The 12,240-nt window shown below is 42.6% G+C and overlaps 2 non-coding genes across 2 annotated transcripts; both read right to left on the bottom strand.

Moving 5' to 3' along the window:
• Positions 1 to 592: 592 nt before the first annotated feature.
• On the bottom strand, positions 593 to 664 carry TRNAW-CCA (transfer RNA tryptophan (anticodon CCA)). The gene has a single exon. It is a non-coding gene; the product is annotated as a tRNA-Trp (tRNA).
• Positions 665 to 11,261: 10,597 nt separating this feature from the next.
• Positions 11,262 to 11,333, bottom strand: TRNAW-CCA (transfer RNA tryptophan (anticodon CCA)). Its single transcript has one exon. It is a non-coding gene; the product is annotated as a tRNA-Trp (tRNA).
• Between the last annotated feature and the right edge of the window lie 907 nt (positions 11,334 to 12,240).

The following is a 12,240-nucleotide window of genomic DNA, read 5'->3' as shown; positions in this document are numbered from 1 at the left end:
TTGAATCGAACAACTTTCTATCAGAACTGGAATGTCTTTTTTTTCCCAAGTAGAGGCGCCTTGATTTGCACTGTATTCTTGCACTGTACCATGTCATTTTCTCACTCTTTCTTTATTAATGCCCCTTTACGTTGTATTCATTTGTTGCCAGACTTACTAGTGTTGAATTTCTGGACATTTTTCTTCTGTTTTTGTAGCCTTCTTACTTTGCATTGTTCGTGAAATGCCCCTCCTGCTAGGGCCAAAGCATTGGCCTGCAGTATGGTTAAATAAATAAATTAGTCACATTGTGTTTCGGCCCCTTGCAGTAATTTTTCTTTTTAACTTGGTTCGATATACAGGGAACCCCTCGTTCCGTTCTTGATGAAACATTTAAAGTGACTGGAAAATGTTGGATGTATTTTTTTTTCTTTATTGCATTTTCACAACGGGTACAAAGAAGTAAAACATGTCAGCAACACTTACACTGACACGGCAGGTTAATGTATGAATGGCGGTCATACAATCATTCATCAAAATTAAGAGCCTCACTGAGGAACTAACAATATAGGTTCTTTTTAGCGACGATTATAACCCATGAAAAAAATAAGCGTGACCCGTACGTGATTCGAACACGCAACCTTCTGATCTGGAGTCAGACGCGCTACCGTTGCGCCAACGAGTCAGGCATCCTTAGTTGGCAGCAAGCGCAGTTATTGGGAGTGCACGTATCAGAGGTTGTGTGCGGCTTTGTTTGGCCAGCTTTGTTCTGTTATCTTTTGCCTTGATAGGGGTCCGCGTTTCCACAGAACAGATAGTCTCAGCTATTGAGTAGACGTAACACGAAATCTGCTTTCGCTTTTGGCCGATGACGGCTTCAAAAACTGGCTGATTACTCTGAACTCTTGAAGTGATGCATCAGAAATTCATGAACGCACGTCTAACAAAACACTGTACAGAACACGCAATGGAAACTGCGGAAGCACTGCGATGCACGTTAATAAGTATCTTTTGAGCCGCTCTTGCGTGAAACGTACGCTGTCAAGAGACTCGCGCGAGTGCTTTTTCGTGGTTTAACTTTTATAGCACGCACATTTTATGAGAAAACAGAATTTAGTTCTTTCAACCGGAAGCAAGGAAATTGATTACTAAATTTCGTGACAGCTTTTAACTTTAAAGTTTCCTTTCTCGAGATCGAGCGACGAGGCAACCGGTTTGGGCAGAATGCTTCGTGCGAGAGCGCCGATCAACTCACGCGAACATGGAGCTCAGCATTAACTCATGAGCTATCGGCAGTAAGATCGTCATGCGCCACAGCGTATACAGTCTTTGGACGTAAATTCTCCACTTCATAGCAGGCATCAGATAATTACACGCATACAATTACGAACAAAACAGAACAGCATAGTGGGAGACCTTGAAAGCAAACTGATTACTTAACCTTTTCCTAGAACATATTTTGTGCATAATTCTTGGGTTTTCTTCACTCGTCTCCTGTTTCTCTTGAATTTCGGGCAAGGGTCTATTTTATTTTTTTTTGCTTTCTGGCGTGCCCAGGAAGCGGCTTGGAGGCTTGATATAACAGCTTTAATATCCACGTCCAATCAACGTTTATGTCTCTTTTTGCCCATAGATGTAACGGTTTTTCTCAAGTGTCAAATCTATCTCTCTCTAAATTGCATTTAGAACTTCATCACACGTCCTTGATCCACTGGAGATCTTTCGAATGCAGTTTTCCACCACTTCTGATATGGACATTAAATACCAAATTTCGTGCTGCATGTTACGTTTTCGTGGACCGCCTTCATTCTGTCCTCTATGCCCAATCATTACGATGAACGTCTTATGACCGCTACAAATACTCTTTTTACTTCCTCGTCTATTTTCATTACATTCAGCCTTCCATATAAACATATTGTCATTATGCAGTATTCAATGCTGGAGTGGGAAGCACTCGATTCCCAAGTCATCCTTTTTTATTTTTTGTAAAAAAGTCGTTTTGCTGACCCATGGTCAACATCATTTTCCGTTGAAGTCTAGTTATCCATCTAGTTATTCTATGCGAGCGTTCATATTCCCATTATCAGAACGTCTCCTTTGCCTCGCATTTGTTTCATATCTTCGGATAGGAATTTAAACAAAACTTCGTTTCTCTCCGTGTTGTTGCTTCTGGTCCACAAATAGATTACTCCTTCTTTGCGTGCTTTATTATATTTCAAGTTTAAAGTTTGAAGTTTGAGGTTTATTTTCCTTCAAATAAATGAAAGAGGGAACTGTGACAAAAGGCGGTAAGGCCTGACGAGGTCACAGTTCCCCAATACAGTTCATGCAGCAGTGTGCAGCACATAAATAACAAAATTTAAAGTAATATGACAAAAATACATTGGGACAAAAAAAACATTGCAGCAAGCGACAGTATTTCAATAATAAATAAAACAAAGACAGTGCACCATAAATCATATCAAAGGTAGTATATAAACATGGCAGGAGGTCACAAAAGGAAACGCAAACACACAAACAATTTAACATGAAAACAAGAGATGCTACGCTAAGTAAAACCGAAATTATATTGCTTCAGTGCTGATTAGTAACCTTTTGATGTCTTTTTTAAACTTGTTCTTTGGGAAATCAAACATGACACTTAGAGATGGGTTATTGAGAACGACTGGAATCTGGTAATCGAGCTTTTGTTTTCCGTAATTTGTCCTTGTTTTAGGGACCAAGTTTCTGTGTTGCCGAAGGGGGTATTTACTAGGAGGGCGGTTTGGAGAAATGGAATATAAACGATTACGATGGATGTGCAGTAACAGGCGAAATATGTAAACATGGTTTGCTTTATGTAAATTATGTTTATGATAGAGTGGTGATGTTGGTAGGTTTTCCGGCCTACCATGGTAACCCTCAATAGCCCGTAATGCCTTCTTTTGCAAAATCAGTAACTTTTGAAAATTGCCTATTGTTGTAGTGCCCCAGACCAGTGCACAATACGACAATTTGGATAAAAATAGTGCATATTATATGGACACTTTTAAGGAAACGGGCAAGAGATCGCTGATCCTGTAAAGACAACCAACAGTTTTACTGAGGTCAGTGAGAAGTTTGGAAATGTGTGTGTTCCATGATAAATGTTCATTAAACCAGACACCAAGAAACTTTTGAGTTGTTACCTGTTGCAGTTTTGTATGCGAGTGCAATGAACAGCGGCATTAATAGGCCTGAAAATTATGTACCTGGTTTTTGACAAGTTTAAACTAAATTATTCGCCTGCATCCAAGTGTATAATTTTACCAAATAAGTGTTTACGATATTTTCTATATCTGGCAGAGTACGTGATGTGAAAAAAACATTTGTGTCGTCAGCGTACATAACCAAGTCTGGAGAATCAGGTATGTTACAGATATCGTTAATATACAATAAAAACAAAAGTGGACCTAATATAGACCCCTGAGGAACCCCTTGGGTTATGTACGAACGGTTCGAGACAAAATTATTCCATTTAACGTACTGTATCCTGTTAGTTAAGTAGCTTTTCAGCAGGTTTAGAGCTATTCCGCGTATACCGTAACTGTTCAGTTTACTTAAAAGAATATCATGCTGTACGCAGTCAAAAGCTTTCCGCAGGTCTAAGAACAGACCAAGAGTGTATGCTCTGGATTCAATGTTATCAATAATCTTTTCTTTAACGGCGAGTAAAGCTTGCTCAGTCGATTTGTGTTTCAAAAAGGCATACTGAGAGGGGTTAATAATGTTATGAACGCTAAAGAACTTTTGTAATTTGCTATTAATGGCTCCTTCAAACACCTTCGATAACACTGATAAGACGGAGATCGGGCGATAGTTCGTGATTTAATTTCTGTTTCCTCCTTTATATATAGGACAAACACGAGCAACCTTCAATTCATCTGGGAACACACCACATGTGAGCATCAGATTTATAATATGCGCTAAAACATCGCATATTAATGCAGACACATACTTCAAAGGTACAGCTTTGATGTCGTCATGGCCTGCTGAAACATTGTTTTTTATTTTCCCAATGTAGGCAGCTACTTCTTGTGGGATCACAGGCAGCAACGAAATAGAGTTAGGTAAAGGGACAATGAGGTTGCTTACGGGAGCATTAGAGAGAGCTTGACCTAATGTAAGCTTGCCAGCTTCAATGAAGAAGTGGTTTATGGTGTTAGCTAATTGAGTTCCGTTAGCTTCGGAATTAGTTGCAGCGAATTCTGAGTTATCCCTGCACTTGTGTTTGTTTAATAGTTCGTTAATCTCGCTCCAAACTTTCTTGCGATCATTGTAAATTCTGGAAAACCGTTTTGTATAGTAAACTGTTTTTGCAGACTTGAGGTCTTTATTTAGTTTATTTCTGAATTTTTTGAACTCTCTAAAAAGCGCAGCATCGCGAGTACGTACAAAGTCATGATACATTTTATTTTTAATACGTATCCTGTTATATAACACTTTATCAACCCACGGCTTTCTGGATTTTCGGAAATTGTGTTTTACCTCGATTGCAGGAAACGCAGCATTATAACATTCCATGAATTTTGCAATAAAAGCAGTATACGCCTCGTCAACTTCAGATATGCTGTATACGTTCTCCCAACACATATTCTGTATAAGAGTCGTAAATTTGGCTAGATTTTTATCATAAATGACTCTAGTTACCCTCGAGGCATTTTTAGATACTGACTTAATGCGTTTTACAGGAAGAAAACAAAAAATCGGGATGTGGTCCCTGATTTCAGAGGATAACAGGCCTGACTCAGTTTCTGGAGACACCATAATTGTGACACAAACATCCAACAGGGAAGCTGTAGCAACGGTAATTCTAGTAGGTATGTTTATAGTATTTAAACAACCATAAGATGCAATAAGGCTATTAAATTCGCGCGTACTGTGATCATCGTGCATGAGGTTAATGTTAATGTCACCCATTATTACAAAAGGCAACCGGAAATCTGCGAGGTTCAAGAGTAAGCTTTCAAGAAACTTGAAAAATAGTAGTTTGTTCCCTGCGGGAGGTCTGTACACAACAGCTACAATGACACTGGAGAGTGATACGGCTAAACACTCAACATTGGAATTTGTCACAGAAATTTCGTTTAACACACAATGTGGATAACAACTCTTTGCGTACACGGCAAGACCACCACCTCTCATATTCAAACGAAGGAGGCCATGATACTGGTAATCCTTGAATGGAAGATGATCATCATGTGTTGTTAGCCATGTTTCGGTAAACAAAAGTACATCAAACGGTCGGTTTATAGACCTAAGAAACATGTCTAGACAGTCGCGTTTGTTCTTAATACTGCGAACATTAACATACATAGCAGAGAACATATCTGTGAGAGGAGTAACCTTATTGTTAAAGCAAGAAGTATCGCAAAGAATACATTGGGGCGGGCAATCCATGCCAACGAGTGGCTAGTCACTAGCTGACAAAGATGTGGATGCCTACTCGGTCATTTTATTCAGGTCAGATCGTGCACAAATTTTGATTGTGTCAGACGTTTCATCCCTGCGTGCAAAAAGTTTGCCTCCGTTCGTCCAAACAAATTTCCAACGTACTTCCTTCTTACGGGCAATAGTTGCTCCCAGCAGTTGTTTGTTGCCGTAAGTCAAATGTTCATTGACATAGATGCGCCCGCTATCAGTGAGGCCAAGGTCCTTGTTAGATAGCTCGTGCTTTCTAGCCTTAGAAAGAAATGCTTGACGCTTATCTCGGCGAACAAAGCGGACCAAAATGTTGGTTTCGCCTTTAGTGCTTGTGGGAATTCTGTGACACGTGTCTAAGTCGGCGGTAGAAACTTGTTCATTGATGGCCTCGCCAAGTTTCTCAATTACTTCTCGGGGTTCAATATCTGACTTCACACCTTTGATCTCTAGGTTGTTTAGGCGTCCGTATTGTTCAAGTTCTTCCACTTTTTGAGCCAAGCGTTTGTTTTCAGCTCGAAGATTTTCGTTGCAGCTTACAAGATCAGCATTCTCCTTTCTTCAGCAATCGATACATACCCCTAACATTGTTTATTTACTCTATGCGAAGTGAGTCCATGTCTCAGCAACATTCCTACTCCTCCGCCATTTCGTTATCAAGCCTGCCTATTCCAACCTTACCAGCTATAGCCCGGGATAAGCGGAGCTTTTTGCAGGTCCCTGAGGTGCGCTTCCCTGAACCCATAAATTGCTATATAATTCATTTCATTCCTCCGCAGTGGCTATACTATATCTCCTCCTTCTCGGTAACAACCTCCGGATAGGTCCCGCCGTAACCAGTCTACAGTTACGCATTTACACGCTCCGTCCAGACTAACTAAACTACAACAGTGGCCCTTCCCCGCATTTAGCCGTTGTGTGTTTGTGCGCCCGGCTGAAGCCTGTTTTATAGTTGGTTGCTCACCTGCCCACCGTGTCAGGCGACCATTCATTAAATCGTGATAGGCTGCTAGGAAAGATCAATCTTGGGCGCATCCCTTCCAAAGCAGCCGGAGTCCCAAAGAAGGCAGCACCTCCCATAGAGAGGCGGTGGCGCATCACTTCACCGCTGCACCACTGCGATGGAGTGGTACGAAGGTTCCCAGGGACGTATGCATGCAGAGAATGACCAATCTCGAATATATGGGCCCTAACACATTATTTCTATCCGAACCACTGCCATCCATGAACAATGGATCTGAACATCGAAACCGAAGTGAAAATCGAAGTACTAGCGCACCTAATTTGCATGTGGTCTAACTACGCAAATCGACCATCATTTTTTCCGACTTCAAAAGCCTGTGCACTTGAAAAGGGATATATGAGGTACACTGAAGAACAACAGGCGCAGAGTACAAAAATGTGTGCCCAATGTGAAGTTTTCGCTCCTGTGTTAGGGTCGGAACGAGTTGAACACCTTTTAAATGGCACCACTAGAATTGCAATTGAATCCGAGTTTGAAATCACGCTCGTCTTCCTCCTGTCTGTTTTTACCGTGGCCGTGCCTAACACAATTCTTCTAATTATTTCAGGTGACCTAAAAATGAATTCATTTACCTTGTAGAAATATAATCACCTTGAAAACCCTGTACGTTCACAGCAGTGAGGACGAGTGACTCGAGGCGCGCGTTTGGGCTGCGGTAGGCTGTGGGTTCCGATCCACGCCGGTGGAACACGCGTTGAGGCCGGTCGGGTGCATAGCGCCAATGCGACCCCGGTTGGTCGCAGCTGGCACCCGACGGCCGAAACTCGGCACACTGTTGGTCGGCAGTGGTTGGCTGGGGAGAGGAGAGAAGTGCTCGGTGGAGGTGGAATGCGGTCCTGCTTGTCTTTTTGTATTTTTATTTTAGAGCGAAATCTGCGTGAGGGATATCCTTCTGACACAAGGGCTTCGCTAGCAGCGTAATTGCGAACATCTGCAGCGCCTCTTACAGGGGCCTATGATTGAGGTCGTCAGGACTGCGGCCGTCCTCGAGAACGGTCTGCCACCTGTGGGCCGCATTTGGTCCAGACTGACCTGCGTGTCTGTTCTCTTTAATCGGTAGTGAGATAGCGGGTGTGGTGATCGAGCACGAACTTGAATGCGAGGCTCCATGGTTGTACACAGAAGAAATTGCAACTGTAAAGTGTCACCCTCGAAGGTTCGATACAGAACGCTTTCGAGCGGCCCGTGTACGCTCCTGCAGCAATCTTGCTTTGCGCTGTGAGCAGCCAACTAGACATGCATTTCTTGATGAGCGTCGGCACGTGAGTGCCAAGCGTGTCTCTGAGCGCTGCTGTGGTGGCGCCCTGGTCACAAGTACAGATGAAATAGTTACCGAGTTTTCAAAATACTACACCTCGCTTCTTGCTGCCGCTTCAAGCACTGCTGACGATGTTCCTGTGGCGTTCTGTGTGTCTATGGTTTCCCCGCTTTGTGAGGATGAGGGCGAGAAAATAAGTGGTCTTATAACCTTGGCTGAATTGGAAGATGCAATTGATCGATTACCAGTTTCGAAAACCCCGTGCCCTGGTGGCCTCTCGGGGAATTTTATACGACCTTTAAATCTGTGTTATCCCCTGTCCTACTCCAAAATTTTGAGCAGAGTATAGATGTTGGATTTTTGCCGCAGTCATTTACCAAAAGTCATATTTTCTTAATACAGAAAACTGACGATAAGCAGAAACTAAGTTTTGTAGATGGGTACAGACCTATCACGGTTTCTAATGTGGATAACAGGATCTTCGATAAAGTCCTCTACAGCTTGCAATGGCTACTTTGATTGGACCTCATCAAACATCGGGCTTGAGGGGTCGGTCCATACAATCTAGTCTACATACAGCGCGCACAGTGTTGCAGTATTTCAGCGACGCTCTTGAACAATTATCATTGCTGGAAATTGACCTGGCGACGGCGTTCGATCCGGTGTCCCATTCGGTTCTTTTTTCTCTTCTAAATCATGTCAATATAGGTTCAGTTCTTTCTACTCGAATACGCCTTTGTTAAAAAAAAACTCTTCAACGGTCTTGATTTTTAATAGCTGTCTCTCACAACCAATTCAAATTCAGTCCTCTGTAAAACATGGTTTCCCACTGTCTGCACTTCTGTTCGGATTGCATTTGGAGCACATTTGTCTAAGTGGTATAAACTGTGCAGCTGTCCATGGTTTTCGTATTATGGGTCACGTACTGAAGGTGTTAGCATACGCGGATGACCTCGCGTTTCTCTGCACTGATAAACCAAGCATCGATGAGGTTATTAGTTCAACGGAAGACTTCGCTTCAGTGTCAGGGGTTCGAATTAATCGTTCTAAGAGTTGCGGTCCCTGGTTTGATATGTGGGGAACGACACCTGCGGAATATGGTGGTATACAATGGACACGCACGTCACCAAAGTGCCTTGGCGTTCCTTTGAGTGCCTATAAGCACAGTGCACATTAAGACCGCGTGCCAACTCTTCAGCGCTATGATCAGGCATTTGTGCCCCATGGTCTCTCGATTTTTGGCAGGGCGGCCGCATGTAATCTGTTTCTCGGCACTAAAATTTATTTGTACTGCAAATTATGCATTGCACAAGACTTGATATCCAACGTTTCCACAGAGTTTTTACAACTTTTATATGGGGTTCGTCTTTTTAATCATCTAGGCCTGATAACCTTTTCCGGCCTGCAAGCACTGGCGGCCTCAATTAGTCCACATGTTTTTCCGACAGGTGGTTTCACGTTTCATGTTTTTTCGAGACACTACACGCCCAGCAATGCGGGCATTCCTGCAAGTAAATTTAGTTCATGCTTTGCCGAGCATCACTGTGTCTTCTAATGGTTCTGACGTCCGTGTTTGTGGGGATTCATGCATGAGGTGAATGAAGTCTGTTCGTTTCCTACTTGTTCGTTTTTCCCCTGAGTTCCCTTTTTCTGTGTCGAGGAAACGGTTCTACAAGGACTTCATTTATATGCTCTTTCTTCCGCCAACTATTGCTCGGGGTGGGTTTTTCGTTTAACGGGGCATGCGTACTCAAGGGAGTACGTATAATGCCCCTCTCGCCATGAGCAAAAATATTTTTATTTAAGCTACACACTGAGACACTACCAGTTTAAACATAGATAGAGAAAAAAGGTATTTTCGTGTCTATGGTGAACTGCCGCCTTTGTGATGCTCCTGAAACGATGGGGTATTGTTTCATCCATTGTAAAGATGCAATACTCTTCTGGGACATTATGCAACGGACGTTGGAAAAAAAGGCTTAATTTGACGCCTCATTCGGTACGATTTCTCACTGTACTACCATTTGATGATGAGCCCTTAGATATGTTTTTTTTTTAATTGGATTACACAGTCTTTGGAAAAGACGCATGATGGACCGACATTGTGAAACTTGTTTCTGCCAAAGACCATGTCTCTAGAATAATTGTACACCTAAAAGAATTGTATGCCCAGACCGAGTATGTACCGGAGTGGTACTGACTCTTTGTGCTGTGTTTTTCTTTGCCTTTTTTTTCTAGGTCTTTGTTGCTTAGATGTGTCGTGTTATGATGTATAGCTATGTATAGCTATACACTATAGCGTATAACTATAGCTATACGCTATAGCTATGATGTATAGCTTTTGACTATTTTCTCGTAGTTGTGTGTTGATGTGCCACTCTTTGTAGAAAGCTCATGTACATAAAACATCGCGTAATTGTAATAAATACACTGCTGAAACAAAAAAAATGCGCCGATAGCCTAGTGGTCTCGCGGAGAGGCCCTTAAATTAGATCTGTTCGTGCAGCCGCGGGTTCGACTCCCAGTCATGGATATTGATTCAATTTCTTTTCCATGGTTTGACCTCTAACTCAGGTGAAGGTCAAAACTGAGCACCCGGCGATCGAAACACGAGGCCCAATAGTGAAGCTCTCGCTTCGAAATGCAATAGAAAGGTGCGCCTTAGTTTTGTCGAAATACGGACGCAGGCATGAAATGTTTCTTAAGTGCGGCGTGCATAAAAAAGAAATGCTGCCCTGATCCGTTCAACTTATCCTGGAAAAAATAATGTACTGTGGCTCCGTCCAACGCACCTAAGCCGCTACAGTCAGAAAGAAAAAAATTCAGTGGCACTTTGGCTCTCTAAATTGCTGCAAGGTGAAGGCCTTTCCAGGCGCACTGTTTGGCATTGACAGCTAGACTCTTTGTGCTGTGCTAGTGCTTTATTTGACTGCACACTTTGACTACACATTGCAACTACACACTGACTGCCGACTTTGACTGCCTCCTTAGCCCGACTCTCTCTCTTTGCTTCGATGAGTTTGGTTGTATCCATGGCTCTGTTCACGGTAATGAGGTAAGTAATGTAGTCAGCCATGGATGCCTTAAGCCCCTGTCGGAGCGGACGACAACTATTTTTCTTATTATTCGTCCTCTGCTCCAACAGGGGGCGTCAGGCATCTGTGGGTGGCCTCATTAATTCAAATCAGCGCAATCTTTCGTCATAACCATTTCCAACAACCGAAAAGCGTGACACCTCTGCTGACAACCTTCTGTCGGCAACGATGAGGCACTAAAGGCTATCGCCTTAAAAACTGCATGACTTAAGGAATGATTTGTGCCAACTGAAATAAAATTAGTCACGTTATGTTTCGGCCCCTTGAAATAATTTTAGTTTTTAACTTGGTTCGATATGCAGGGAACCCCTCGTTCAGTTCTTGATGGACCATTTGAAGCGATTGGAAAATTTTCGATGTATGACTGACCGCCATATAATCATTCTTAAAAATCAAGAGCCTGACTGAGGAACTAACAAAATAAGTTCTCTTTGGCGACGATTATAACACACGAAAAAAATAAAAGTGACCCGTACGTGATTCGAACACGCAACCTTCTGATCTGGAGTCAGACGCGCTACCGTTGCGCCAACGAGTCAGATATGCGCTCGCAGCAGCAAACGCAGTTGTTGGGAATACACTTATCAGAGCTTGTGTGCGGCTTTGTATGGTCAGCTTTCTTCTGTCATCATTTGCCTTAATAAGGGCCAGTTTTCCCAAAGAACAGATACCAGATACTCTCGGCTATTAGGGTCACAGAACCCCAAACCTTTTTTTCTCTTTCGGCCGATGTCGCCTTCGTATATTTGTGTGAAGAACTGGCTGATTACCGTGTACTCTTGCAATGGTGCAACAGAAATTCTTGAAACGCGCATTCCACAAAACTCAGCACTGACCACGCAGTGGAAACTACGAAAGCACTGCGATGCAGCTTATTAAGTATTTTTTGGAGCGCTCTTGCGAGAAACCTACGCTGTCAAAACATTCGTCCTGGGTGTTTGGCGTGGTTGGAACTTTTGAAGCCCGCACCTTTTATGAGAAAACAAAACTTAGTTTTCTTGAATGGTTTGGTTTGGTTTGGTTTGGTTTGTAGGGGTTTAACGTTCTAAAGAGACTGAGGCTATGATGGATACCGTAGTGAGGAGGCAAGGAAATTCATTAAAGTTTGTTTCCTGAAAACGTTTAATTTTCTTTTAAACTTTTCTTTTCTTTGAAGCCGGTGTCTTACTTTTATCGATAATTTGGTTGATGGACATTGCTACGGAACAGCTATATTTTTTTCACCTGTCTGCTTTATCACAAACCAATATAACTGAATATCGGCCAATGTCGCTTTGACGACACAATGAAAACGTTAGGCATGCAGCTTGCACTCAGCCTTGGCTAGAGCCTGTAGCAGCTTCTTTAAAGGCGGTTTTCTGAACCCGAAAAATGAAACACCGGAGGAATAAACAGAGAGCCTTTTGCTCGCAGATATTTCATGGAGCCGAGACCAGGAACCGCGC

The sequence above is a fragment of the Amblyomma mixtum genome, chromosome 10 (genome assembly GCF_055824585.1).
Source record: "Amblyomma mixtum isolate Tamu chromosome 10, ASM5582458v1, whole genome shotgun sequence".
Taxonomy (NCBI): domain Eukaryota; kingdom Metazoa; phylum Arthropoda; class Arachnida; order Ixodida; family Ixodidae; genus Amblyomma; species Amblyomma mixtum.
This window is presented reverse-complemented; position numbering and strand designations above follow the sequence as displayed.